The sequence below is a fragment of the Rutidosis leptorrhynchoides genome, chromosome 1 (genome assembly GCF_046630445.1).
Source record: "Rutidosis leptorrhynchoides isolate AG116_Rl617_1_P2 chromosome 1, CSIRO_AGI_Rlap_v1, whole genome shotgun sequence".
NCBI classification, from domain to species: domain Eukaryota; kingdom Viridiplantae; phylum Streptophyta; class Magnoliopsida; order Asterales; family Asteraceae; genus Rutidosis; species Rutidosis leptorrhynchoides.
Window position 1 is genome coordinate 383,593,932 of NC_092333.1, and position 27,134 is coordinate 383,621,065.

The following is a 27,134-nucleotide window of genomic DNA, read 5'->3' on the forward strand; positions in this document are numbered from 1 at the left end:
TATTTAATTGCACTTCTAATTATCGCATTTTTAATTATTGTTATTGTATTTAATTGCACTTTTAATTATCGTATTTTTTAATTATCTCAAGTTTATTTTATCGCACTTTTATTATTCCCAATTTCATTATCGTTATTTACTTTACACTTTAAATTAAGTCTTTTATTTATATTTTACATTTGGTTTTAACTGCGACTAAAGTTTTAAAATCGACAAACCGGTCATTAAACGGTAAAAACCCCCCATTATAATAATAATATTACTTATATATATATTTGTATTTTTATAAATTTAAACTAATATAGCGTTAAGCTTTGTGAAAAAGATTCCCTGTGGAACGAACCGGACTTACTAAAAACTACACTACTGTATGATTAGGTACACTGCCTATAAGTGTTGTAGCAAGGTTTAAGTATATCCATTCAATAAATAAATAAATATCTTGTGTAAAATAGTATCGTATTTAATAGTATTTTCTTGTAAAATTTAATAGTATTTTATACCCCTCTGCTTTAACTATCAAGTATTTTTGGCGCCGCTGCCGGGGAACTCTTAAACGCCGAAAGCCTAAATATTTAAAAAAAAAGATTTTTATTTTTAGTTTACATTTATTAAAATTCACTTTTGTAAAAATACATTTTTTTATTATTCGAAAACATAAAAAGAAAACAAAAATATAAATATTTTTAAGAATTTATTAAATATTTAAGTTTTGTAAAGCTTCTTTATTTGTATTTTATAAAAATATAAGTTTTATTTAAATATTTTGTATTTATTTAGAACATATAAATAAAACTAAAAAAAATTAATATATATATAAATCTATTTTTAAGATATTTTTAAAATTATAAAGTAGTTCTATTTTTATTTTAGTTTTTAAATATAAGTTTTTATTATATAAATATTTTTATTTAAACAGAAAACAAAAAAAAATATAAAATAAAATAATAAAAAAAAACGCGTCTAATTTTAAACTGTACCTGAGTTGAAAATTGGAACCCCGCGACTCGCGGAGTTTGCAGCCTCGAATACCGCGACTCTCGGAGACACTCTGACACACGTGACTGAAACCCTAATTCGCATTAAATACGGAGTAATTATTAATTATTATTATTATTATTAACCCTAATTACTTATTATTATTATTATAATTAGTTTTACTTTTTATTTAATTTATATTTTAGTTAAATTAGTTTAATTAAATTGTAAAATTAATAGTTTTAATAAATAATTAATATAAAAATAATATTTTTATAAAATTTGTACTTTTTACAACTTTTTGTATATTTTTATATTTTGTCCCTTTTTAATCGTTTTAGCGTAATATTTTGTATTTTTAGCTCATATTTAGTTTTAAACTTAGTTTTTGCCATAGTTATTTTTACTTCTAGATTTTTAGGCTTTGCCGTAGAATTCCTTAAGTGCTTTTTCTTTAGACTAAGATTTAAGTGCTTTAGAATTTTGCGACGCCTTTTTAAGTTTTAGTTTCTTTTTAAGTTATTTCCATTTGGGATATAGTTTTTCTTGTAAGCTTTAATATTTTTAGACGCCTTTTACCTATGTATCAATTATCATTTCAATTAGTAATCTCAATTTGCGATTATAATTTTAAGTTAGTGATAGTAATAAGGTTGGGTTAGTCGAGTGTTTTTAAGTTCTATAAGTCATTTCTTTTTATTTCTTATTTTCCGACGCCTTTTATTTTTCAACCCTTTTCTTTTTCTTTTTCCGACACGCTCTTTTTCTTTCTTATTTCTCGTCATTCTAGTTTTTAGGACTTAGAATTTTTTCTACTTCTTATCTAAATTTCTTAAAATTACGAAAAATTTATTTTAAGTGGTTAAATTGATAGAAATCAAAATTTTCTGGTTCGTAGTAATAGTTGGATTTGTATGTGGACCGGGTTATTGGAGCCAAACAGTCCTCAATTATATTGAGACCAAACGAATCCTGCCCCTCTGCTGCATCTTTTGGCTATTCGAAACGTGGGCAAAATCAGAAAAGTCTATTAACTGGATAACTTATATAATTTTTCTTTCCTTTTAAAAACTAATAGGATATTCAGTGAATGCACCGAGCAAGACGTTCACCACCTTTTGTACATTCACCACCTGTAACTAGATCAAGACATTTAGCAAATATTACCGCCGTTGATTTTTCTTTAGAATCTTCATCCAGTCGACCAAGTACTCCAGTTCAAATTTCCGATAATCCATTTTTTGAACCCGACCTCACAATTGAGAATCTGGAGAATATTCAGGGACGATTCATAGATCCTGAACCATTAAATTTTCCTCCGGAACCACCAATCATTCAAACAAAGATTGTTGAGGAACGAACCATTAAATCAGAATCCTCTAGTGATTTCGATTTAACAAATTCAATTATGGAGAATCTGGAACCTTTAAGTATGGAAGACCGAATGAGAGCTAAACGCACTGGCCAAGGTCACGCAATTACTCATCCTGACATTAATGCGCCAGATTATGAAATCAAAGGACAAATTCTACACATGGTGACTAATCAATGCCAATTTAGTGGTGCACCGAAGGAAGATCCAAATGAACATCTTCGTACCTTTAATAGGATCTTCACACTATTTAAAATCCGAGAAGTGGAGGATGAACAGATATATCTCATGTTATTTCCCTGGACTTTAAAGGGAGAAGCCAAAGATTGGTTGGAATCGTTACCTGAAGGGGCGATTGATACATGGGACGTTTTAGTTGAAAAATTTCTTAGACAATTCTTTCCTGCATCTAAAGCCGTAAGACTTCAAGCAGAAATTGTTACGTTCACACAGAAGCCAAATGAAACTCTATATGAGGCGTGGACAAGATTTGGAAAGTTATTAAGAGGATGTCCGCAACATGGTTTAGACACCTGTCAAATAGTACAAATATTCTACCAAGGATGCGACATCACTACAAGAAAAGACATAGATATAGCAGCTGGTGGTTCCATTATGAAGAAAACCGAAACTGATGCTTACAAAATTATTGATAACACTGCTTCCCACTCACATGAGTGGCACCAAGAAAAAGATATCGTTATATCATCTAAAGCAGCTAGAGCCGATTCTATCCATGACTTAGATTCCATTTCCGCAAAGATAGATGCTGTCGAGAGACGAATGGAAAAGATGACTAAGGATATTCACTCAATACGAATTAGTTGTGAGCAGTATGGAGGACCACATTTGACAAAAGATTGTCTCAGTATTGAATTAACAATGGAACAAAGAGAGAATGTTTCATATCTAAACCAAAGGCCTGGAAATATTTATCAGAATAATTATCAACCGCCAAGACCTATTTACAATCAAAACCAAAACTATAACCGAAATATTCCATACAACAACCAACAAGGTCCTAGCAATCAACAAGTGTCCAACAATACTTACAATCAGCAAAGACCTAATTTTCAAAACAAACCACCACAACCCGATGATAAAATGCCGAATTTAGAAGATATGATGACGAAGCTAGTTGAAACTCAAATGCAGTTTTTCACATCTCAGAAACAAACTAATGAACAAAATGCTCAAGCATTTAGAAATCAACAAGCTTCTATTCAAAATTTGGAGCAAGAAGTAAGTAACCTAGCAAGGTTAATAGGTGAAAGAAAACCGGGAAGTTTACCTAGTGATACAAATGCTAACCCCCGGAATGAAACAGCTAAAGCCATTACCACAAGAAGTGGTACAAAACTTAAACCACCTGAAATACCTGTAACTTCTGATGAAACTATTCCTACTCCACAAGAACCACAACCTGAACAAGATAAGGAAACAGAACCGGTAGTTGAAAAGGTTAATGAAGATAACACAGTTAAGGCTAAACCTTATGTTAAACCATACCAACCACCACTTCCTTACCCGAGTAAAATGAAGAAAGAGAAACTTGAAGCCGAGCAATCCAAATTCTTGGATATGTTTAAATAGATAAATGTAAATCTTCCTTTCATTGATGTGATTTCAGGAATGCCTAGATATGCTAAATTCTTGAAAGATCTAATCTCAAATAGAAAGAAAATGGAAGAACTCTCGGCTGTTACTATGAACGCTAATTGTTCAGCAGTGCTGTTGAATAAGATACCAGAAAAACTATCTGATCCAGGAAGTTTCACAATTCCATATTTTCTGGGTAGTCTTAGTTCAATAGAAGCATTAGCAGACTTAGGTGCTAGTATAAATTTAATGCCGTTTTCACTATACGCTAAACTAGACCTTGGAGAATTGAAACCAACCAGAATAAGTATACAACTAGCCGATCGATCAATAAAATATCCTAGAGGGATAATGGAGAACATGCTAGTTAAAGTTGGTACTTTAGTATTTCCAGTAGATTTTGTTGTTCTGGACATGGAAGAAGATTCTCAAGTTCCTCTCATATTAGGAAGACCATTCTTAAACACGGCTGAAGCAATGATAGACGTGTTCGGTAAGAAATTGACCCTAAGTATAGAGGACGAGAGTGTTACCTTTTCAGTTGATAGAGCAATGCAACAACCACAATCTGTAGATGATACATGTTATTATATTCAACTATAGATTCACATGCGGAATTATTAGAAGAATTTCCAGAATTACAAGGAACAGGAGAATGTTCTTTAGGAGAAGGAACTGAACCAATTGATGAAGTTGAAATGTTAGCTACACTTATAGCTAATCTATATGCTAAACCAGCCATTGCATGGAAGATTCATGATATTAAAGGAATAAGTCCTTCGTATTGCACACATAAAATCCTTATGGAAGAAGGTCATAAAACGTATGTGCAACGCCAACGAAGACTAAATCCGAATATGCAAGATGTAGTTAAGAAAGAGATTATTAACTCCTAGATGCAGGTTTAATTTATCCAATCTCTGATAGTCCATGGGTAAGCCCAGTTCAATGCGTGCCTAAGAAGGGTGGCATGACTGTCATTATAAATGAGAAAAATGAGCTTATTCCTACTAGGACTGTAACAGGATGGCGTGTATGTATTGATTATAGAAAATTAAATGACGCCACCAGAAAAGATCACTTTCCCTTACCTTTCATTGATCAAATGTTGGAAAGATTAGCCAGAAATAGTTACTATTGTTTTCTAGATGGATTTTCCGGATATTTTCAAATTCCAATAGCACCCGAGGACCAAGAGAAAACCACGTTCACGTGCCCTTATGGTACTTTTGCTTACAAACGCATGCCATTTGGACTTTGCAACACCCCTGCAACCTTTCAAAGGTGCATGATGGAAATTTTTCACGACATGATAGAAGAATGCATGGAAGTTTTCATGGATGACTTTTTAGTCTTCGGTGATACATTTGAAACATGTCTAGTTAATCTTGAACGAATGCTTATTAGATGCGAACAATCAAATCTAGTACTTAATTGGGAGAAATGCCATTTCATGGTTAAAGAAGGCATCGTTCTTGGTCATAAAATTTTGAAGGAAGGAATTGAAGTGGATAGAGCTAAAGTAGATGTAATTGCTAAACTTCCACATCTCACCAATGTTAGAGGAGTTAGGAGTTTTCTAGGGCATGCCGGTTTTTACCGACGTTTCATAAAAGATTTTTCTAAAATTGCCACTCCTATGAATAAACTCCTAGAAAAGGATGCTCCATTCATCTTTTCAGATGAATGTATCAAATCTTTTAATATTCTTAAAGAGAAACTCACTAATGCGCTGATCATGATAACACCAAATAGGAATCTACCATTTGAACTAATGTGCGATGCAAGTGATTTTGCAATGGGAGCCGTTTTAGGACAAAGAATTGAAAAACGATTTCAACCTATATATTATGCTAGTAAGACGTTACAAGGAGCACAAACGAACTATAAAACTACTGAAAAAGAACTCCTTGCTATTGTCTTTGCTTTTGACAAATTTCGTTCATATCTCGTTCTAGCAAAAACGGTGGTCTATACCGACCATTCTGCTCTTAGATACTTATTTTCGAAACAAGATGCTAAACCAAGATTAATCCGTTGGATCTTACTCTTACAAGAGTTTGATATTGAAATCCGAGATAAAAGAGGAGCAGAAAATCTCGCCGCTGATCATCTTTCTCGTCTTGAAAATCCCGAATTAGAAGTTCTAAATGAATCGGCCATACAAGACAACTTTCCTGATGAATATCTATTGAAGATAGATTATAATGAAATTCCATGGTTTGCAGACTATGCAAACTACTTAGTATGTGGATTCCTTGAAAAAGGATTATCGTACCAAAAACGAAAGAAATTCTTCAGTGATATAAAACACTATTTCTGGGAAGATCCACATCTGTTTAAAAGTTGTCCAGATGGAATAATACGCCGATGTGTATTCGGAGATGAAGCTAGTAAAATTTTAAACTATTGTCACACAGGACCAACAGGAGGGCATTATGGGCCTCAACTAACAGCAAGAAAAGTTTATGATGCTGGATTCTATTGGCCTATAATTTACAAAGACGCACACCTTCTTTGCAAATCCTGTGATGCTTGTCAAAGGGCCGGAAAAATAAGTCAACGTGATGAAATGCCACAAAATATCATTCAAGTATGTGAAGTATTTGACATTTGGGGTATTGACTTTATGGGTCCATTTCCAAAATCTCATAATAATCTCTACATTCTCGTTCCCATTGATTATGTATCTAAATGGGCGGAAGTACAAGCTCTCCCAACTAACGATGCACGAGTTGTAGTCAACTTTTTAAAACGTCTTTTTGCAAGGTTTGGAACACCGAAAGCTTTAATAAGTGATCGGGGTACTCATTTCTGTAATAATCAACTTGAGAAAGTTCTTAAAAGATATGGAGTAACTCATAAAATCTCCAATGCATATCATCAACAAACAAGTGGACAAGTTGAAAATACCAACCGAGCTTTAAAACGTATTCTAGAGAAAACCGTAGGATCAAATCCGAAGGAATGGTCCATTAAATTAGAGGATGCACTCTGGGCTTTTAGAACAGCCTACAAAACTCCAATTGGAACCACACCTTTTAGACTTGTTTATGAAAAAGTGTGTCATCTTCCAGTAGAAATTGAACACAAAGCATTTTGGGCTTTGAAGACATGTAATCTTGATTTACATGAAGCTGGACGTCTACGATTAAGTCAACTAAACGAATTAGAAGAATTAAGACATGAAGCATACGAAAATTCGTTAATCTATAAAGAAAGAACGAAGAAATGGCATGATAAAAGAATCAGAAGTTTAAAAGAATTTAAAGAAGGAGACAGAGTTCTTCTTTTCAATTCACGATTCAAGCTATTTCCTGGAAATTTGAAATCAAGATGGTCTGGACCATTCATAGTCAAAAAAGTTTTCCCATACGGAACGATAGAATTAATAAATTCAAATGGGATTGAATTTAAAGTTAATGGTCACAGAGTTAAACATTACATACATGGTCCGATGGAAGAAGACAATGAAGTTAATCACAATTTCGATACCACAGCTAACTAAGTGTGGGGAGAATCAAGTCTTTAAAGGGTAATATGTATTTCTGTTAGAGTTAGATTGTCTGTTTTCGTGTAGTTCTCGAAAATGGAACCCGAATGGTCTTTCCCTAGCAGACCCTAAAGAACTAGTCTTCTCCCCCCATTATGAATTTTTTTTTTTTAGGTTTTTACAAAATGAAGACTGCCTGTGAACTAAACCATGGTCTAATGCTACACGCTTTGATCACTAAACGTAATAATGACACACTTCCGAGTGAAATAGTATCAGTAATCAGAGAAAGATTGGACGGAGTAAGAAAAGAATCCAGATGCGAAGATAATAAGTTACAATTTGGTAAAGGAAAATCAAAATCCGCAGCAAAAAGAAGAGCACGACACCTAGAAAGATGTCACAAATGCGGAAAATGGTCACATGGAGGTAAATGTTCAAATAATCAAACCTATTCAAATACCGAATTTGTTACTTTATGCAGAGACGGACCGTTCATTTGTTTAGAAGAAAAGACACTGAATGCTCGAGGTTACGCCTATGTAGCTATGGAAAACCAATTAAACCGACTATCTTATGAATGGGATAGATCATATAACTAAGAATACTATATCACAGGTAAGTCTGTACAGTTTTTATTTTTTATTTTTATTTTTAACCTTTTGATAATAAACGCTAATTTGTTCGCTATAAAGTATTAAATTGATATTAAATAAAATTAGGTTTGGCGACCGAAATTATTGATATCATTCAAAAATTTATTACATCACTGCGAAATTTAACGTTTATTCTTAAGGCATAAATATCTTTAATCAATCAAACTAAAATATTTCAAAAATTCGTCATGAGTTAAATTAGGTCTTGGAACCGAAATTACTTTACCGAAAAGAGGGGCGCATATTTTTGATAATATTTGATTGATTAAAGTGGGATAAAAAGCCAAAAAGATTTTTAATTTTATTTTTACCATGTTTTTAAAATTAATATATAAATCTTAAATTAATATTGTAAACTTTGTAAAATCAATATATTTAAAATTGTAAATATTTAAAAAATATAATATAAGTTTGGTGTGAATTTATAATATGAAATTTTAAATTTTAAGTTTGGTGTGAATTTTTAATTTTTAAAATATGAATTTTATTTTTATGCATTTTAAATTTTAAGTTTGGTGTGAATTTTTAATATTAATTTTGAATTTTATGTATTTTTATTTTAAGTTTGGTGTGAATTTAAAAACAAAAATTTACTTTATGTCGCTAAGTTAAAAATATGATTTTTAAAATTCGTCGTAAGTTGAAGACTAGGTCTTTGAACCGAAATTGCTTTACCCGAGGGAGGGACGAGATCTTTTATTATCATTATTTTTAATCTTATTGAATTAAAGTATGCCAAAAACATTAAAAAAACCAAAAATCTTAGCTTTTAAAACAATCGCTACGAAAAGACAAATTTTAAAATTTTGTCAAAGGACGGACTAGGACATCGATCCGAAACGACCTCGTCCTAAATAACAAGGGAAACAAAATTTTAAAATTAATTACTTAATTGTTTTAATTAGTATAAGATATATAAAAAAAATATATACAAACTCCGCGACTCGCGGAGTTTGAAAGGGAAATCCACCGCGAGTCGCGGAGGGACCGAAATACAGAAAAAAATAAAACGCAAAAACTGATCAGTTGAACACCACAACACACAAAATACTGCGAAAATAACCCAAAAAACCTGAAAAAGACCTCCCAAATTCACAATTTTTGACCGTTAATCATCAAATCTTTTACTAAAATCATGTTGAGAAGGATGCTATCAAGGAATTACTCAAGAAAAACGGTAAATTTCTACACCTAAACACCATTTAATCCGAAAATTGGTGTTCTTGAGCAATTTTATACCCAATTTGATTTTGATGCTTTTTAGTGTAATTATGCTTAAATTGTTTATGTATTATGCTTGTATAACCTAGATTGATGCTATTTAACATGATTAGAAGCCTTAAACTTCAAATTTTGAGTAATCTAGGGTTTGTGTTCTTGAGCAAATTTGAGACTTTTTGATATAAACAGGTTATGGCCGATTTTTGTCATGAATTGTTGCTAAATTAAGTAGTGTAACATGTTTAGGTAGTTAAATGATCCAAACTTTGAGCCTAAACATGATTTTGAGAATTAAAGTGGACTTTTTCAAGTCTAAAATTCATGAACTTGATTTTTGAGAGATAATGCCATTTGAAACTTGTTTAATTGCTAGTAATGATTATTTTGACATGTTATTTGAGTTGAATGCTTATGAACTTGGCGAACATTTTCATATATGCTTATTTGAAAAAGTGTAGATTTGATGAAAATATAAAAATGAGCTTAAGTTTGATATAAATTGAACATGTTATTGTAATTATTTTGATTGATGATTTTGCTGACACTAATGCATATTTGGATGCACAAAAATTGTGTTTGATGTGTTTTGCAGACTGAAAGGGGTGAATCTTCATCCCAAGCTCGCAATGCTCCTGCTGAGAATGCGGAACAACAGGAGGTGGATAACTACTACAAACAAGATATACCTCATCCAGTCATGACATTTTCTGATATGCACTTGGAAGATTTGCACCCGAACCTGAGATTTGACAGACTTTGGATAGATTATCCAAAATACCAAAGGGGTTTGCATACTCTTCATTCTAAAGCTGTTGAGGTACCTAGGGTCATAGAATGGGGACCATTAGAAGCTGTAGAATTGGCCGGGCCAATTAGGGAATTACTTGCACAGAGGTATGGTAATTCTACTTTTAACGATTGGGTACGGTTATTCAACATGCGTAGACCTGTATATAAAGTATGGTGTGAAGAATTGTTGTGTAGTATAGAATTAAATGATCGGGTAGCTAGTTTAACCGATCGATCTTTTATTAGATTTTTGTTAGGAGGTTCGATGCGCCACATGTCTTTACTAGACATGGCTCAGGCTTTACGTATATATACGCCTGAGGAGCTCGCATCTGCCGATTGTAGAGGGTTGATACTAAATGGTAGAAAGATAGACGAAAATTTTGATACACATGGTGTATGGAGTCAAATGACTAGCCATCACCGATTTAAAGGGGGAAATTACTCTTATTTGGATATAGATAGAGCAGAGTTAAGAGTAATTCATAGGTTTTTAGCTAATTCGATTACACAAAGAGGTAAGAATAAGGAAAAGGTAAATGAACAGGATTTGTTTTACCATATGTGTATTCGAGACCCACAAAGCGCTGTAAGTATACCTTATTGTGTGGGTTATTATTTATCAGCTATGGTTAGGGGGATGAGACCGCATAGCATAATAGGAGGTGGTATATTTATTACTTTGATTGCTGAATATCTCGGTGTGGATATAAGTCGGGGGGATTATTAATCGAAGAACCAGAACCCCGCGATACAATAGGTTTAAATGTATACCATGGTGCGAAAGTTTTGAAGAGGCGAAATAACGCCGCAGTACGATATAATGGTAGACATCCACAGGTTGAGAGAAACCAACAGCAAGGTAATGTAGGAGGGGGAAATGAAATGGCAGAAATGCAAAGGTTTATAGCTTCACAAGAGTATGAAAATGCTAGACATAGAGCATTTGAAGATTGGCAAGTTCATCAAAACCAAATCATAGCTTATTGCCAACATATAGGTAGAAACTATATTCCTACTCCATCGCCCATATTCCCTCCCTGGTCTATAGAGATTCAACCACCGTATCCTACGTATAACCCAGCCGAAGCATTTTATAGCACCTATGGTTATGCATGGAACCCCTACTGGTATCAGTATCATCCCTAGTCTACTTAGTTTTATTTATTTTGTAATTTGTAATGTTGATACATTTAATACTTATGTTGGATTTGTAATAGTTTTATTAATTTCTAAATTTTATTATTAGATTTTAATAATTTTTGAATGTGGGGTAATATACCAAACTTCAAAAATATGTATATATGTTTGCAGTTTATCTTATGTACATAACAGGGTAAAACAACGCATTTTCAAAGACTGACATTAAGTTCAGCAAAAGCAATTAATTTTGACGACAAGATGCAAAATATATGTGAAATAACAACAAGACGGAATGAACAAATGATGTGCACCATTTATCATTCAAAGCAAACACAAATATGTTTGGAAACTTTGGTAAAATTTAATCATTTTCACACAAATCACCCTCAATAATTTAAATTGTTACTGATTTCTTGCAAATGAGGGCATTGCAAGATCTTAAGTGTGGGAAGGGGTTAAATTCTTTCGGATTTTAAAATTTTTATCTTAAACACTGGGTTACCATTAAAAATACTAGTAAAGCAGTAGTTGTATTAGAATCTAGTGCTCTCTGATAATAAAGAACAGCCCTAGTCTTATATACTGACTACCCAATTCTAGTAAAATTTTTCAGAATTTACAACTAAATGAACTCAAAATCATGTTTATACATATTTATGAACGATAAAACTAGGTTTTAACACCGAAATTATTGTTACCTCATAAAGGACATAAATTGAGAAACAAATCAAAATGTTAAAATTCATTTAAAATGGAATAGAGGACAATAAAAAGGAAAATAAAAGCCAAGTGTGGGAAAATTTACCAAGATATTTTAAACATATATCACATATTTTTGTAACAAATAACTGAAAATACTTTTGCTTTGGACTAAACTAAACTGTTTTACCCGATGAAAGAAAAGAAGAGATGGATCTACACGATGAATCAATTCCATCATTAAAAGGAAGTAAAGTCTTCCGAAAAAGAAACGCGCTTCTTGATTTAGGTCATGAAGTTGTCGTCCAGACCAGCTGTAGGTTGACGAAAAACCTAGAAAAGTCATCACTAAAATCAGCAGGAAATCCACGGACCTCAGCATCAAACAGGGTCACCAAGTGGTCGGATTTATCCTAACCATGAGAAGGATTTATCTCGTACAATGGGGGGGCACCATGCAAATTAGCTGGATAAGACTAATGAATCAGATCCCCAGAAAGGATAATCTCCTTAAAAGATCAAAAAATCAGCTTTTAAGCCTGATATTACTCAATCCTTGAGATTGACCTTAAAGATTGAGAATTACAAACTCATGGAATTCAATGATATCTAAACTCGAGCCTGAACGAGAAAATATTTTGATCAAATCATAAACCGATTTGTTTTCTGAAAACCCATTTTTAATGCGTTCATTACCATTGAACGTAAAATCCTAGGAATTCACCTGGAATTCATTAGGTCACCTGAACCAAATCGGGTGTCAACCGTAAGAACGGTGGTTGCATAGCATGGTCAAAGACAGGACCTTGTGCCAGACCTAAAAATCATAAGGGTGAGCTTTACTATTGCTCCTACAAAGGATAGTAATTGTGTTCGACACGTTATAGACCATAATTAAAAGCATGTCAGGGGACATTGCCTTAACAGTTGCTTGTTCAACGCTTTCCTTTACAACCAGACGGTAGTTTACCGAAAGGTAATATACGGGACAAGTAAACTGGACGTGTTGCTTTCCAAATACAAGGTTAGCAAGTGGGCGACACAAAACCATAAGTTTTGAGCTAAAATTTTCAAACCTGAAACCCACCAAACCCACAAAAATATTTTGCAAACACCGGTGAAGGGTTATTCCAGAAAACTTATCTAGGGTAAAAACTAGATTTAATTTTCAAAAGATCAAATGTTTTCATAAAGATCCAATTTCCTTAATGGATCTAAATTTTTATAGTCATGTAGGACTGTAAACCATATCGTTACTACCATTGTTTATACCGCCATATAGAAGTCACTGATGTACAAAGTGTGAAGAATAAAGAAGTGATTCTAGTATTTCAAGATGATATTGCTTGAGGACAAGCAACGCTCAAGTGTGGGAATATTTGATAATGCTAAAAACGAACATATATTTCATAGCATTATTACCCAAGAAAGACAAGCTTTTAGTTGCAATTGTTCTATTTACAAGTTATATTCGTTTAAATATTAAAAGGTGAAGACAAAAGACAGATTCGACGAATTGAAGACGCAAACAACCAAAAAGCTCAAAAGTACAAAATACAATCAAAGAGGTTCCAATTATTGATAAGAAACGTCTCGAAATTACAAGAGTACAAGATTCAAAACGCAAAGTACAAGATATTAAATTGTACGCAAGGATGTTCGAAAATCCGGAACCGGGACCAGAGTCAACTCTCAACGCTCGACGCAACGGACAAAAAATTACAAGTCAACTATGCACATGAATATAATATAATATATAAATAATTCTTAAAAATTATATATATATTATATTAATAAAATAAATCATCGGCAAACAAAGAGCCATGGATGAATGAGCTGGAATTTCAAACTCCGCGACTCGCGGAGTTTGAAGGCAAAAATGCCGCGAGTCGCGGAGACCCCCTGAACTCAATTCCCTATAAAAGCAAACGCAGTTTGATCGCAACAAATATCTAATATATCCATCCATCTATATACGTTATATTTATATTTATAATTTATATTTTAATTTTAATTTTAATTTTAATTTTAATCCTAATAATAAGGGTATGTTAGCGAATGTTGTAAGGGTGTAAGTCGAAATTCTGTCCGTGTAACGCTACGCTATTTTTAATCATTGTAAGTTACGTTCAACCTTTTTAATTTAATGTCTCGTAGCTAAGTTATTATTATGCTTATTTAATTCGAAGTAATCATGATGTTGGGCTAATTACTAAAATTGGGTAATTGGGCTTTTTACCATAATTGGGGTTTGGATAAAAGAACGACACTTGTGGAAATTTGACTATGGGCTATTAATGGGTTTTATATTAACTAAACAATACCTTGTTAATTTAATATACAAACTTATAATTCGACGTATTTATATAAAACCACATACGCTTGACTGGGTACGGTGGGCGGGATATCTATAAATACCAATAATTATTCAATTTACCGGACACGGAACTGGATTAATAGTTAATAGACTTGTTGAAATAGGGGTGAATTACATTCAAGGGTAATAGGTGTAATTGTTAACAAAGTAGTAAAACCTTGGTTTACACGCAGTCGATAACCTGGTGTATTCATTAAACAAAGTATTAAAACCTTGTTACAATTCGAATCCCCAATTAGTTGAAATATTTGACTTCGGGAATAAGAATAATTTGACGAAGGCTTTCGCTCTTTATATTTATGACTGATGGACTATTATGGACAAATCCGTATGGACATATTAAATAATCCAGGACAAAGGACAATTAACCCATGGGCATAAAACTAAAATCAACACGTCAAACATCATGATTACGGAAGTTTAAATAAGCATAATTCTTTTATTTCATATTTAATTTCCTTTATTTTATATTTAATTGCACTTCTAATTAACGCATTTTTAATTATTGTTATTGTATTTAATTGCACTTTTAATTATCGTACTTTTTAATTATCGCAAGTTTATTTTATCGCACTTTTATTATTCGCAATTTCATTATCGTTATTTACTTTACACTTTAAATTAAGTCTTTTATTTATATTTTACATTTGGTTTTAACTGCGACTAAAGTTTTAAAATCGACAAACCGGTCATTAAACGGTAAAAACCCCCCTTTATAATAATAATATTACTTATATATATATTTGTATTTTTATAAATTTAAACTAATATAGCGTTAAGCTTTGTGAAAAAGATTCCCTGTGGAACGAACCGGACTTACTAAAAACTACACTACTGTACGATTAGGTACACTGCCTATAAGTGTTGTAGCAAGGTTTAAGTATATCCATTCAATAAATAAATAAATATCTTTGTGTAAAATTGTATCGTATTTAATAGTATTTTCTTGTAAAATTTAATAGTATTTTATACCCCTCTGCTTTAACTATCAGTTTTCATTCATGGAGATGATGATGATTGGTCTATCAAATTGAATATAGATGATTAACAACCTAAAGCTAACATGGCTAAGATCACTGAATCTGAAGCAGATTGTGTTATTGATCAGAATTTAGTTGAGAAGCTGAATGCTCATGCTGAAAGAGCTGAAAGATTGTCTCGAACAATTCGGAAAGAGAAGATTCAGAAACAGGTTAAAGACAAATTCAAGAAGGCACGTGATTTAGTTCCTCGTACACCTGAATCTGGAAGTGTTTCAACAACATCGTCAGAGGACTACTACTTCAACAGTTGGAAGGATAAATATGGTGATACCTCAGTGTTTGAAGAAAGTCTAGAAGCTGATCAAAGTAAAGAAACATTGGTTGATGCTGATAAAGAACTAGACGAATGGGGTAAAATGATTGCCGAAGAGTTGGAAATGTTAGTTCTTATGGGTGAAGGTTCAGATCTTGAGAGTGAAAGCTCAGAAGATGATGATTCAAACAAGAAGTCAGACTCAAAAGTTGAAAATGAAACTGATATTACTGGAGTTAACCAAACTAATTTTGAAGCTTTGAACAAGCCAACAGTAGACTTACTAAGGAGTTGCTTATCAAAAAGTGATCTTGAGAAGGTTTCTGGGTTAACTATAGCCAAAGATATTTAGGACAGACTTGAACAGATTCATTTGGATAAAGATGCTGACACATCAGAGTTCCTTACAGACTCGTCAGAATCAGAAGATGAGCTCGATGATGGGAAGAAGACAGATTACTTTGCATTTATGGCTGAGAATTCTTCATCAAATAACGCTCAACAGGTATCTTCTGATCCATCTACTATTATTGAATGTGTTAAATGCGCTGAATCTAAGGTAACAATAGATAATTTAACAAAGGCATATGCGGAGATGAAAGAAAAATGGCACACAGACCATGTGACCACTAAGGTTGAAAATGAATTGAAAGAGTAAATCAAAGTTTATAAAAAACAACTTCACAATCTTAAATGTTATAACTTTGACATAAATCAAGCTTTAATTAAACGTGTTGACACAATTAATGAAATAAAGAAAGAAAATGAATGCGTTAAAGCTGATTTAGAGGCAATGACAATTAAAATGAAGTGTTGGGCAAGTGCGTCACAATGGAATGCATTAATGGTGGAACTTAATGACACCAAGGGCAAGGGTATTGGATATAGTTCTGCATCTCCTCCTTTTCAGAACACATTTGTTAATGCAAACGTAGTTGACGGTCGACCAGAAGATTGTATCCCTCCTAGTTATGAAGATTATGTTGAAAAGAATAAAAAATGTAGTTCAACTAAGAATACAACTTCTGATGATACTGCTGAAGGTGCTCTAGATCTTGAGGAAGATAGGAAAACTGGGTTAGGAGATAACTCTAAGACAAGTAGAGTTAGAACACCGAAAGGTCCTGTTAAAATTTTAAGAAATCCTAAATTTGCTAACAGACCAGTTCCTCCTGTTACACCTAAGCCTGTTCCAAGAAATAAAACAAATAATTCTCCTGTATTAGTAAGAACACAAGATCCGTCATCTTCAAACTCTAATAATGTGTATGAATTTAGAGAACATAGGGAGTTTCGTCAATGTTTTAGTTGTGCTGTTTTTGGATATATTGCTGCTAATTGTCCTAGAAGATATAGATCACCCAGACAGAAGATTGACCTCACATATTATGATCGCAGATCATCTTATGCTCATAAAACAGGTTCACCTGTTAATGATGAAGTTCGTGTTAAAAATCATACGACAAATGTTGTATATGGAGAGTATAAGAGAAAGAACTTCAATAGGTCAATTTCTCCTGTGAAGATTAAGGTTCCTAAACAGGATACTGAGGCAAGAGTTGCCAAATCAAGTGATCATAGTAGAGCTTTTGAGCCAAAGGCACGATCACCTTCTCAAAAAGCTAGTCATCGAAAATACTTTTCTCGTACCAGACCACGAGTGAATCGCTCTGAAAATGAGCAAAATGTGAAAAACCAGAAGAGCAATATTGCTACTTCTAAACTGTCTAAGTTTACGGTTTCTAATGATGAGATTCCACCAGACTCAAACGGAAAATGGATGGAAGTTCAAGCTATGGGTGTTAATGGACAACCTACTGCCGTCGAGGCGTGGGTTCCCATTATCAATTAATTTTCTTAATGTGATGGGCAGGGGACCAGGGTACCTGCAAACAACACCTGGATAGTGGATAGTGGCGCTTCGAAACATATGACTGGACAGCTATCTCTTCTTTCAGATGTACACCCAATTAAGGGAGGTTATATAGCATTTGCTGGAGATAAAGGAGGTCACATTTCTGCTCAAGGTTTATTGAAGAATGAAAAAGTTAGTTTCAACAAAGTGAACTATTGTCAAGAGCTTCCAAACAATTTGTTATCAGTTTCGCAAATCTGTGAAAAATCTTTCAAGGTAGCATTTGATGACGAATTCAGCTACATTTTGAAGCCAGATTTTGTGATTCCTCATGAAATGATTTTGATGAAGGCTCCTAGACAAGCAGATTTATATATGTTAGATATGAATGTTGCTACTTCAACTGCTGAACATCATCAAGCTTTTGTTTCTAAAGCGACTGAACAAGATTCTATTACTTGGCACAAATGTATGGGTCATTTAAGTTTTCGGAAAATGAATCATCTTGTCCACAACAATCTTGTAGAAGGTGTTGATTTTCGATCTTTTCAGATTCCAGGAACATGTGTTCCGTGTAAGAAGGGTAAGTAGAGCAAGAAAGCTCATAAGCTGGTGAAGTATAATCCAATCTCTGCTCCACTTGAATTGTTACATATGGATCTTTTCGGTCCAATTCGTTTTGAAAGCATTGATGGAAGTAAGTATTGCCTGGTTGTAACTGATGATTATTCAAGATTTTCTTGGGTAATGTTTTTGAAAGAGAAGTCCGATACGTTTGAGAACTTAAAAGTGCTAATCAATCGATTAGATACAGGTTTCAATTTAAAGGTAAGAAAGATTCATTGCGACAATGGTACAGAATTCAAGAATCAGTATCTTGCAGGTTTCTGTGTTGAAAAGGGTATCAATATGCAGTTCAGTTCTGCATATGCTCCTCAGATGAATGTTGTTGCTGAAAGAAAGAATAGAGTATTGATAGGGACAGCTAAAACAATGCTAGAAGATTCATCGTTACCTGTTCATTTTTGGAGTGAAGCTGTTGTGAATGCATGTTACACTATGAATCGAGTTCTGATTGTTAAACGACTGCGTAAAACTTGCTATGTGCTATTGCATGGGAAAAAACCATCTTTGAAGCATCTAGAACCATTTGGTGCACCGTGTACCATCTTGATGTGATGACCCGGAAATTTCCGACCAAATTTAAACTCAACCTTTATATGATTCCGACACGATAAGCAAAGTCTGTTATCATGAGTCTCAAAATTTTTGAACTATTTTTGTATATTCATTTAACCTCAGACTGTTCCCGACGATTCACGAACAATTATTTGTAAATAAATATATATGTATATATATAAATGTAAGTGTTGGAAATAATAAAAGATAATTAAATCCTTAGAATTAAATATGTAACATAAAATACAAAATAGTTAAGTTATTATTAGAATTAATATATATATATATATATATATATATATATATATATATATATATATATATATATATATATATATATATATATATATATATATATATATATATATATATATATATATATATATATATATATATATATATATATATGTGTGTGTGTGTGTGTGTGTGTGTGTGTGTGTTTACTATATATAATCATTATTATATTGTAATATATATATAAAGTGTATGAATATTATATAAATGTTATCATATAATATATAATTAGTAAATATTACATAAATTGTAATATTAATATATGTAATTACAAGTAAAAATATAGTTATTAATATTATTATCATTACTTTTATTATTAATATCAATAATAGTATTATTAATATTACTATTATTATTATTAATGTTATAATTATAATTAAAAGATTATGATCATAAAAAAAATAATGTTAACTATAAATATTATTATAAGAATCTTTAAAACTAAAATTTTTGTAATTAGTATGAATATAATTAGTATTATTACTAAAAATTATTATTTAAAAGTTCTTATTATTATTTGTAAGTATTATTTCAATATTATTATTAATCCTATTATGATTGTTAATAGTATTAATATTTTTATTATCAATATTATTAACATCACTATTAATAATATTATAAATAATTATTATTATCAGTATTATTATTATCATTTGTTATTATTATTATTATTAATTATTATAAATATTATTAGAATTAACATTAATATATTATGTAATTATTGTATTAATGGAATAAAATTTATAAAATTGAAATATTCATATGATCTGTTTTCCATCACAATCGATTTATATATCCATGTTTCTAATCTGAACAACACAACAACATTCGATTCAGAACAGAAACAAAATCAGTTTGATTTCCCTTTCAACTATTTATTTATTTTTTTTTCTTCTTTTATGTTTCTGATAGATAAATCTGTCAAACTCAGTTTTGCTTTAAATAAATCCTTTACAGCTATTAATTAGTACCATATGATTTCACATATTAATCTAATCGAATTTAACAAGAAAATTCAAGAAAACATTGGCTACCTCTGTTCTTGCTTCCATTTTTCAAACATCTCAATTTCTTAATGAATTTCAAAAATTTGAAATACAAAGTTGTTAGGAATCTAACACTCCAACTTCGGAATCTAACACTCCAACTTCCTGCAAATTGTAAGGTTCCAATTCTTTATAATGTTTGAGAATTTTGGAGTCAAAGTTTTAGTTTAAAAAGTCAAACAGATTTTTTATGAATGAATTCGAGTTTGATTTTACGTTTCAAGTCAAATTGATGATTCAGAAACTTTATGGAGGTGATTTGAAACTCAATTGGTGATATAAACTTTGTCTATAATGTTACAAATTTTAAAATCAAGTGTTGAGTTCATTTTTTTTTTCTCGATACAGCAGACCATTTGTTTTAAATTTTAATTTCGTGTTCTATTGATACAAACAACGATTAAGGGTTATTTATGTTCCAATTCTGATTTATAATTCAACATATAAGTAATTGGGTTATGATTTGAGTGAAAACCATTTTTTTTTTTCTAATCAGCGTCGGATAGCAGTAGCAGGTTCTTTCAGATATATTTTTTTTTCTTTTTCCAAACTAATCAATCACAAATAAGTGTATATTATGATGATATTTAGTCCCAAAATGTTTATGTAATTCGTGGTTAGGATTTGATTTGAGTTTGATTTGAGATCATTAATGAAGAAGAAGGAAAAAATAGCAAACAGATTATTATAGGTCTTATAAATTAAAAGGGGTAACAAATCAGAAAACGGGCAACAGCCTAGACGGTTTAGGGGGGTGACGGGTGTTCGAGAGGTCTTGGGTTCGAGTCCCGTTGGGTGCAATTCTTTTTAGGGTATACTTTTTATTACCATTTCTATTATTATTATTATTATTATTATTATTATTATTATTATTATTATTATTATTATTATTATTATTATTATTATTATTATTAATATTATTATTATTATTATTATTATTATTATTATTATTATTATTATTATTATTATTATTATTATTATTGTTATTGTTATTATTATTATTATTGTTATTATTATTATTATTATTATTATTATTATTGTTAATATTATTATTATTATGATTGTTATTGTTCTTACTTGTATTAATTGGTATTGTTAAAAATTGCTATTATTACTAATATTATTATTATTACTTAATATTAGTGATATTATAATTACTAATATTACATATGTATTATTGTTATTATAATGATGATCATTTTTTTATTTACTATTATCATTATTATGAACATAATACAATTTATCATTTTAAATATTATTTGGAGTCATTCATGACATATTTCAAAAGACGTTGCATTCGAGTCATTGAATTCATTAAGATTATTGTTAAGTCAATTATAGTTAGATATATTATGAAATGGTATGCCTGCCGTCAACTTTCGATGTAATGAAAGATTGACTTTTTCAAAAAAAATGAATGCAATGTTTGTAAAATGTATCATATAGAGGTCAAGTACCTCACGATGTAATCAACTGTTGTGAATCATTTATAATCGGTATGAACGGGTCCTTTCACTTGAAGAGAAAACCAGGAAGTAAGTTCGATTCAAAAGTGGTTACTAGAGTATTTATTGGGTATAGTTCTCCTAATAAGCGAGTTTTCAACAATGAGACAAGATGTGTTGAAGAATGGTCTAAAGTTGATGTCCAGAGGAATTATACGAAGAGTGCTTCTAAGAGTCATCCTTGGATTTATAACTATGATGAGCTGATTGACTCATTCAATCTTGCTCCAGATCAGACAGAGAATGAAGTTGAGTTACAAATGTTGTTTGATTTACAAAATAAATCAGAAGTATCTGCATCTACACCAACTCCAACTCCTTTACCTACTGTCAATGAACTAGTTCAAGATTCAGATCAAGACGTTGATCCAGTGTACGATACCTGTGGATCTGATATTTCAAGTGAGAGTTCTGCTAATCATGAAGATATTGGTGATACTACGAATCTACATCATGAGATACCTGTTCCTGCACAACCAGTTCCCAGAACTACAGTTGATCATCCTAGAGAGAATATTATTGGAGATCCAAATGCATGTGTTAGAACAAGAAGGCAAGTTCAGTTTGATGGTCAAGTTGATACTCATATGATAGCTGCTGCTGTATACTACGAGTACTCATGTCATATTTCTAGAATAGAGCTAAAGACAACAAAGGAAGCCTTGAAGCATGTTGATTGGGTCATGGCAATGCAAGAAGAAATTCAGCAATTCCATCATTTAGATATTTAGAAGCTAGTTTCTAAGCCGCATTGTGCTAAAGTAATTGATCTCAAATGGGTATGGAAGTGCAAATTTGACGAAGATGGCAATGTTATCCGTAACAAAGCAAGATTAGTTGCTAAAGGTTATCAGCAAGATCCTGAATTCGATTATGATGAAGTTTTTGCTCCTGTTGCCAGATTGGAAGCAATTTGCATTTTCTTGACCTTTGCTTCATTTATGAAGTTCAAAGTGTTTCAAATGGATGTCAAGAGTGCATTTCTTTATGGCAAGCTGAATGAAAGAGTATATGTCAATCAACCACCGGGTTTTGAAGATCATCTTCATCCTGACAAAGTTTACCGTTTACGAAGAGCCCTATATGGTTTACATCAAGCCCCAAGAGCTTGGTATGGACGTTTGTCAAGTTATCTGATCGAAAAAGGTTATCAAATGGGCACTATAGATTGTACTCTGTTCACGAAGGTTAAAGATGATGATATTATTTTGGTCCAGATCTTTGTAGACGACATTATTTTCGGTTATACTAAGCAGGAACTCGTCGATGAGTTCGAGCAGGTTATGAAGGACGAATTTGAGATGAGCAAATTGGGTCTCTTACACTACTTTCTTGGTTTGCAAGTCAAATAGACTGATAATGGAATATTTCTTCATCAAGAAAAGTATGTAAATGATATACTTGAACGTTTCAGTATGACTCAAGAATGACCTGTGTCAACCCCGCTAGCTGTGAATCATGCTATTTCGTTAGACTGTGAGGGGGAGCCTATTGATCCTACATACTATCGAGAAATCATTGGATCGCTCATGTATCTCACTGCATCTAGGCCGGATATTATGTCTGCAACATGTCTGTGTGCTCGTTATTAAGTTAATTCGAATACAGTTCATCTTACAGCTGCCAAAAGAATTCTTCGTTATCTGTTACATTCTCCAAATCTCGGCATCTGGTATTCGAATGAAGACAAGTTTGATCTTGTAGCATATAGTGATTCAGACTATGCAGGTTGCAAAATCAACAACAAATCTACATCAGGAGGATGTCAATTTTTAAGTGAAAGGCTGGTGACCTAGCAGTGCAAGAAATAAACTGCAGTTGCACTTTCTACGAGTGAAGCTGAATATATCGCTGCTGCTAGTTGCTGTTCGCAAGTTGTTTGGATCCAACAACAACTTCGCGATTACGGACTAAGAATCTCTTTCTCTCCTCTTTATATTGATAATACTGCTGCTATTGCAATTACTAAGAATCATGTGCAACATTCTAAGACTAAACACATAGGTGTTAAATATCATTTTTTTAGGGATTGCCATGAGAAAAAGATAATTGAGGTTAAGAGAATAGGTACTAAGGACCAAAGGGTTGATCTTTTCACTAAGGCTTTTGATAAACCTAGGTTCTTGCTACTTTTAGAGATGAATGGCATTGTTGATCGAGACAAATTGATTTCGGATGTTGTTTGTGAGGGTTAATCAAACTTTTAGACTTTTCATTAGGATGCATGACATATAGATTTTAGTTTCTTATTATCTTTATTGCATATTTTTGCTTCCTGTCTGCATTTCTTTGCATGATTTATCTCATGTTTGCATACTAGTCTGTAGTTATTTTCTGTTTCTTTTGTTAAAATGCTAAAAGACAAAAAGATTTTATGTTTTAGTATTTTATATATATATATATATATATATATATATATATATATATATATATATATATATATATATATATATATATATATATATATATATATATTATATTATATTATATTCTATATAAATAGTTATGTGGTAATATAATTTTGTTATATTAAAAATTATTATTACTAAGTATTAGCATTGTTATTATTGTTTTATTTTTATCATTACCATTAATAATAAAATTATTATTTATATAAAAATTATTAAAGTTATTATTAATTGTCATTAAGATACACCCTACTATCATTATTTTGATATTATTATTATCATTAATATTATTAATATTATTATTATTATTATTATTATTATTATTATTATTACTACTAAATTATTAACAGTATTTTATTTATAAACTAGTAGTAATGCAGATATATAAATATAGATATATATACAGAGATATAGAAATAGTTACATATATATGTATATATATATATACTAATATATACAGATATATTTTATGAATCAGTATCATTATAGTAACAATATAATTATTAAATTAGATTAATCAATCAGGATTACAATATTAGCTTCAATTATACAGAATTAAAATCTGTTTCCTTTCACAATCAAACTTTAGTGAATTACATTTCCTGTTTGATCAAATTCTTTATTACATTCATTTAAATCGTACAAATCAATTGAAATTAAACCATCTGTATCTGTTTTATTCTTCTTCTTTTGTTTTGATCTTCTTTTTCTTCTGACACAAATTGATTATCTGTCTACCACTTCTTCGTTGCAAAAGAATCAAGATCAAAGATTTTTAGCTGTCAATAACACTTAAAGCGTACGAATCCATTGCAAGTCTCTATCTATTTCTGTTTTCTTATTTCCTTCTCCTGCTCAAGATTCTTCGTCGACCACAATTAAACACTACAAAACAAACAGATACAAAATTGTGAGATATTGATATCAAATGTACTACGAATCTGTTAGCCATCACTTTCTACTTTCTATTCTTTTTCTTCTTGATTGACTCTTCTGGTCGACTGATTCCAAGCTATATAACAAAATTTGTTAGAAATAAATATCAAATAAGTGTACGAATTTGTTACATGTCACTATCTGTTTTGTTTTTCTTTCCTGACTTCTTCTGCTGGAATATCATATCGACACCTTCTTGAATATAAAACGATCAATCGTACCTTTGAGTTCTATTACAATCATTCAAATGCACAATATATATATATATATATATATATATATATATATATATATATATATATATATATATATATATATATATATATATATATATATATATATATATATATATATATATATATATATATATATATATATATATATATATATATATATATCCACTACTGCAATGGTAAAAAGAAAACAGCAATTCTAAGATACATATACATATATTACTTACACATATATAAACACCCACCTCGGGTATCACCTTCTACCACCATCGACAACCATCGCTCAACCACATAAATTGTCACCTGTAATTGCTTGAATATTATGTTTTTACTTAACAACCGTCCACTACAACCATGAAACCATCACCATTTTCGTTTCCTGTTTTATCAAACTAAACCAACACTGTCACGACCCTACTTTTTCTGTTAACTTTTATCGTTAATTATTTAACGACCGTTAACTGTTAATTGTGCTACGTCATTTCTATGACCTATATTATTAAATTAATAATAATATATTAATTATTATGTGTTATGTGAATATTTGTATTCATATTTTGAGTTATACGTTTCTACGTGTCGCGGATTTCTATCCGGCGAATCTTTTCGATTTTCAAACCAACGGTCGAGTTTTTAGGATATTTAAATCCTAATTATTTTAAATATGATATTTTAATATCATATAATTATATAGAGTATTTATATTTATTTTTCATCGCACGTTTGTTATCTCTCCGAATTTTTAATCGCGTAAACGTGTTTTCGCGTTTCGGGTTTCGATCGGGCGTTCTGGCCACAAGGAAATACAAGTTATTCAAATTAGGGCCATGAGACCCACCCCACAACCCCAATCGGGCAAACCCCATGAAGGGGGGGGGGTGCCACTCCTTAATTTATTTTTTTCCATATATATGTATATATATACCACTTTTATTTTTCCTTTCTAAAAACCTAATTTATTTTTTTTGCAATTTCTCTCTTCCCCTCCCTCTTTGACCGTCGCACGCCATCACCACCATCATCATCATCCTTCATCAAATCATAGATTGGATCATCCATTGTTATATATCAATGATTATACTTCCGTCCTCATTCCGTTCTCTACGCGATTATACTTCTTGTTTCTCGATTAGGGTATAAACCCTAACCCTAGAACTTTTTATTTTTTTTTTATTTTTCTGTATTTTGATTATATATTAATAGTATGATGATTACTTGTTGTTGTAATGGTGTTTGTATGCATAGAATTACTCGTAAACACATGTTTTCAGTTTGATATAATTGGGACAGCAGCTTTTTCGTGTTTTTCTGATATTGTGACTGTTATAAAAGTTAAAATAAAGTGACTAAATGAGTTCCTCTCATCAAGACATTAATTTTAGACTCCGGATTCATGTCGTTTCGATTCCCGGAGCCCTAAATATGAACCAAATGGTATTTTGTTAAGATTGAATTGTGATATTGGTATGAACCAGGTTTGGTCCGACTTTGTGACCATATTTGGTTACTTTAGGGTGTGTTAGTGTGTTAGGACTGATGGTGGGATGAACTTTCATGTTCGGGTCACCTCAATCCGAGCCACGAATCACCCGTTATGTCTAAAACACGATTTTGAGTGAATTGAAGTTCCCAGTAGTGTAATGGCTGTACATTACGACTAGTGGACTGTTCTTGGGGTGTTCTTAAGTGTACCAAAGTGTCGGGTGATTTTCTTAGGCGGACATTACGACTAGTGGACTGTTCTTGGGGTATCAAAGGCTCGCCGAAAACCGACACCCGGGGCTCAGGATACGACCCGATGAACTTTTGATTTAAAACTTATGGTTAATTATTAAAACTTATGATATAAATGATGGATTTCATTATCATTTAATTACTTATGATAAAAAAAATTATTATTATTTAAGACTTATGATATATATTTATTATATCATTTAATTAATACTTATGATTTAATTAACATTTTAATTAAACATATGATTAATAATACTTTTATTATTAATGGAAAATACTTATGATAAGTATTAAACTTACATTATGAGATTACTATAATAA